This window comes from Chenopodium quinoa, unplaced genomic scaffold (genome assembly GCF_001683475.1).
Source record: "Chenopodium quinoa cultivar QQ74 unplaced genomic scaffold, ASM168347v1, whole genome shotgun sequence".
NCBI lineage: Eukaryota > Viridiplantae > Streptophyta > Magnoliopsida > Caryophyllales > Amaranthaceae > Chenopodium > Chenopodium quinoa.
The window spans coordinates 3,944,183-3,949,844 of NW_018745410.1; positions in this window are offsets into that span (position 1 = coordinate 3,944,183).

Genomic DNA, 5,662 nt, shown 5'->3' on the forward strand with positions numbered 1-5,662 from the left:
TAGGGGATTTTTATCCACCAATCACCGTCTGACAAGTGGACCAACCAGGTTCCGCCACGTGTCCTTCACGAAGGCCAATAGGAGCCTGCCACGTGTCAATCACAGATACGTCCTCTACGGACCAATTGAGACACGCCACGTGTCCACCCATGCCAAATGGGAAAACCGGCCAACAAGGCCCAGTCCTGTCTAGAGGCCCGGTCAGCCCTAGGTTTACCCTAAACCTAGAGAGTGGCACGCTTCTCAAGACTATAAATACTTAATTAATCCTCATTAATTGGGGAATCAAGCAATCAAGAAATCAAGAGAACAGAGAAGAACAGAAACATTACGGAACACTAATAACCGGCTAATCTCGCTAACAAAGCAGATTACCAACATTAAACACTCTCACCTAGAGAGGTCTTATTACTTTAATTTCCGTATTAATTACTCCTTAATCAGGTACTAACTTGACCGTTGGAGGCGGAGCTCTCAGGAGTCTCCGTTATTTTGCAGGTACAGGCGTCCGGTTCCAGTCTCGGAATTGTAACTCTCCCGCAGGACATCAGAAAACCCCGAAACATTTGGCGCCGTCTGTGGGGAGAGTACTTCAGAGATGGCATCCAAGTCTGTACCGACTCCTGAAGAGAGGCGTCCCCTAAACGACCCTCAAGTTCAGTCGGACCATGACACCGAAAGTGAATTTGAAGTGGAAACTCATACAGCTCCAGACGGGACCCTAAGGGCCCGACGTACCCGTCATACCGAAAGGAGGGAACGGGAGCATCTTCAAACAGGAAGCGAGCCAGCAGGCGCACCGCCTGCTCGGCAACAACCGACTGATGGGTCTGCTCCCATCACAAGGAACGAACTCATGACCTTCATGAGGGACTTCAAGGGAGAGATTCAAGAGTTGATCAACAAAAAGCCGCCTGCTTCAGTCAAAGAGCAGTCGGCCAAAAAACCTTCCACTTCACTGAAGAGGAAGCCAGTTCAAGGGCGAGAGGCGACTCCTCATCCTAAATCCAAGAAGCGGGAGCCACTTGCTCTTGATTTCACAAAATTCCGTTATCCTACGGGAAATAGGAAACCGGTTCGTCATATTCAGGCGGACGGGTCAAAGCAAACGTTCACAGATGCTCGGCTACTGCTAGAGCAGAAGAAGAGTGACCGATTATCAGAGTCGGCTTCTACTTCAAATTTTCAAGACAGTTTGCGAAATGCCTCGATGAGGCATACTCAGTCGTATCATGAGAGTCAGTCAGGCGGCACCTCCCGTCAGTCCGGCTTTCATAGTGCCCAGGCGGTACCAAACTTACCATTTGTGCCGCAACAACAGTATTTTATGCAGCCACCTCCATTTGGTGGACCTGCAGCAAAAAACGTCCAACCTATGGACTGGCAGCTACGGTTGCTTAGACTTGGTGAACAGCCGTCGGCCTTCTCCAAGGAAATTACTGAAGCCGCTCAGCCGGCCAAAGTAAAAAATGTACTAGTAGGCGCCTATGACGGCACTACTAACCCAGAAGACCATCTGATGGCATTCACCAACCTGATGTACCTTCAAGGGTTGGATGATCCCACTTGGTGCAAGTGTTTCCCAGCGACTCTCAAGGGAATCGCACAGCAATGGTTCGGCAACCTGCCGACTGGTTGTGTAAACAGCTTCAGGACGCTTGCTTACTTATTTGCCTCCAACTTCGCCATGAACATCCCTGCGAAGAAAACGACCCTTGATTTGGGAACAATTCAGCAGGGCGAGAAGGAGGGGCTTCGTTCTTACATCAGGCGGTTCAACCTGATGAGAATACAGATTCAAGGGTTACCGGATGAGGTAGCTTATACTGACTTTTTTAGAGGTCTCAAAGACGGGTCTACCTTCAAATTTGATTTAGTTCGAAAAAGGGTGGCGACTCTTCAAGAGGCCTTGATTGAAGCAGAAGCCTATATACAGGCGACTGATCTGTGTACGATAAAACAGTCGGACGGGAAAAAGTTCGACAAAAGAGAAGGACGACAGAAACAGTCGTCTAACAAAGATGAGAAAAGAAAAGAGGTCTGGGCGGTTGATTCCTCTAAACAGCCGGCCTAGAAAAAGAAAAAAGAATTCAAACCATACTCCCCAAAGTATGTGTTTAACAAGGATAACCAGTTTATCCTAAAAGAAATAAAGGGACGGTTCTCAATTGAGAAGCCGGTCCCCATGAAGGGTTCTGCAAACAACCGGAACCAAGACAAAATCTGTGCTTATCATGATGACGTTGGTCATCACACCAATGACTGCATCAGTCTCATGCGGTACCTAGACCGCTTGGCTGAGCAAGGTGATCTTGACACTTATGTCAAGAAATCTACGGGGAACACTTCCTCAAAAAAGCAGTCGGCCAAAAAGAATCAACAGGCCGACAGTTCCGATACAGATGATGCAGTCGTCTACACCATTGCAGGCGGCTTCTCAGGAGGCGGCCCCACTATTAGGGGCACCAAAGATAATATAAGGCGGTTAGATGTAAATTCCGTTCACCAAGAACGGCCGTCCAAATATACATTTCCTGAGATTGTCATCACTGAAGAGGATCTAGGAGGGGTAATGGGGCCGCATGACGACCCTCTCGTTATTGAATGTAAAGTGGCCAACCAGAGAGTTGGCCGAATCCTCATAGATACCGGGAGCTCCTCAGATCTCATCAGCAGCAAATGTCTGTCAAAACTGAAATATCAGACGGACTGCATACATCCGGCCTCCCACCCTTTAATAGGGTTTGGAGGAGGAGTCGTCCACCCACTGGGACGAGTAGATTTACCCATTCGCCTGGGCGAAAAAGGGGAAGGACGACACATGGTAGTCCGGTTCCTAGTAGTAGAGGAACTCTCGGCCTACAACATGATTCTGGGTCGACCAACCCTGACTAATTCCAAGGCTGTTATAATCCCGTCTCTTATGCTGCTTAAGTTTGAGAGGGATAATGGAACAGTCGGCTCCCTAAGGGGAGATCAGAGGATGGCCCGAGAGTGCTATCTCTCGGATGTCAAGCCCACTGTTATGGCCACTGGGTCAAGTGGAGAAAAAACAGACCTTGACAATGTCAAGGAGAATGCGCCTGTTCAAGAAACAGGCGACAAAAAGAGAAAGGCGTCCCAGACAGAGTCCGCAAGAAAAGCAAGAAAATAGCAATCATTGGCAGAGGAGCGGCCGGATGAGTTCCGCCCTCAGCCGGCTGGTGAGCATGCGGACCTGATCTTAGACGACTCACGTCCTGACCGAACAGTCAAAGTTGGGACGACTGCTCTGAGAAACCTTGGTGACGACTTTCACAACCTATTGAAAGAATACAAGGACATCTTTGCATTTGAAGTCCATGAAATGCCAGGCATTAGTCCTGATCTGGCAGTACATAAACTCGCTGTGGATCCGAAAAAGAAGCCGGTACGGCAAAAGAAGCGGAACCATGGCGAAGAAAGAAGTCAGGCGGCAGCCGCCGAAGTTAAAAAATTACTTGATGCAGGGTTCATTCGGCAATGTTACTTCCCAGACTGGGTTGCAAATGTGGTGCTTGTTAAAAAGCCGAATGGCACCTGGCGAATGTGTGTAGACTACACAGACTTAAACAAGGCGTGCCACAAAGACAGTTACCCTCTGCCTAAAATTGATAACCTGGTCGACTCAACAGCCGGCCATGCCTTGATGAGTTTCATGGACGCCTATTCTGGTTTCCATCAAATTCCCTTATGGAAGAAAGATCAGGAGAAGACGGCCTTCGTCACTGATCAGGGGTTATACTGTTACACGGTCATGCCGTTTGGTCTTAAGAATGCCCCGGCTACCTTCCAACGAATGATAAACACTGTGTTCTTTGATCAGATTGGGAGAAACGTCGAGGCATATATTGATGATATGATTGTCAAGACTAAACTTCAGAAAGATCATCTGACGGACCTCCGAGAAACTTTCGCCACACTCAGGCGGCACCATGTCATGCTCAATCCCAAGAAATGTGTATTTGGAGTTGAGTCTAGGAAATTTCTCGGATTCCTTATCAATCAGAGAGGAATAGAGGCGAACCCTGAGAAGGTGCAGGCGGTCATTGACATGCAGTCGCCTCGTACCATCCGAGAGGTTCAGAAGTTAACAGGTTGTCTGGCGGCCTTGGGGAGATTCCTAAGCCGATCAGGCGACAAATGCCTATACTTTTTCCAGGCAATTAAGAAAAAGGCAAGGTTTGAATGGGGGCCGGATGCTGAGGCCGCCTTCCAGAAATTAAAAGTTCACTTGCATTCCTTGCCGAGGCTGGTCAGCCCTTTGCCCAAAGAGGATCTCTACATGTACCTGGCCGTCTCTGATCATGCGTTAAGCGCTGTGCTCCTTGCTGAAAGGGACGGCTGTCAGCTCCCGGTCTACTTTGTCAGTCACGTACTGAAAAATGCCGAGTTGAGGTATCCCCTAGTGGAGAAATTTGGTCTTGCACTCTTCATGGCTGTTAAAAAATTGAAGCCCTACTTTTTGGCACATGCAGTCGTCGTGTATACCGACCAACCAATCAAGCGGCCCCTTACCATCATGGAGTCGTCAGGACGAATGATCAAATGGGCCATAGAAATACAGAGCCTCGAAGTTACTTTCGAGCCTAGAAAAGCAGTGAAGGGGCAAGCCTTTGCTGACTTTATTGTAGAGATGACTCGTCCTCCTGACTCTCAAGTTCCAGACCAAGTCTGGAAGGTATATGTGGACGGAAGCTCTACTTCAAATGGTTGTGGAGCAGGCGTCGTATGTCAATCTCCAGAGGGCGACAGGTTCGAGTATGCTCTACGCTTCAGTTTTCAGGCTTCAAACAATGAGGCAGAATATGAAGCTTTACTAGCCGGGATCCGCATGTGCAAGGCGGCAGGGGCAAGAAAAATAGACGCCTGTTCTGATTCACAATTGATAGTGAGCCAGTACAATGGCGAATACGAAGCAACCCATCCGGCCATGATCAAGTATTTACAGGCGGTCCGACAAGCAGTCGGCTCCCTTGAGGATTTCCATCTGATCCAAGTGCCGAGATCAGAAAACAACCAGGCAGATGCACTGTCAAAATTAGCATCATCCGCCTCCTCCGATACTCCTCGAACTGTTTTTTGGGAAGTAATGGAGAAGAGAAGCATCGAGGAAAACCCTATTGGAATCCTAGACAGAAGCTCAACCTGGATGGATTCAATCAGGGCATATCTGACAAACGGTACACTGCCGGATGATCCTCAACAGGCGGCAGCACTGAAAAAACGAGCCTCCTGTTTTGAAATGATACAGGGAGAACTTCACAAGAGGGGGTACCTTCAACCCTTCTTAAAGTGTGTTACTCCTGAAAAGGGACGAGAGATACTAGATGATCTTCACTCTGGTTACTGTGCTTCTCATATAGGTGGTAGGATGCTTGCTCAAAGGGCAAGGCGGCAGGGCTACTTTTGGCCTACTTTGGAAGCAGATGCAATGGAGATGGTGAAAAAATGTGACAAGTGCCAAAGGTTTGGCAAATTAATTCACCGTCCGGCTACTGACCTCACTACCATTCACAGCCCACTACCGTTTGCTAAGTGGGGCATGGACATTCTGGGTCCATATACGCCTGCTACAGGCGGCAGAAGGTATATACTTGTTGCCGTTGACTACTTCACTAAATGGGTAGAGGCGGAGGCTGTA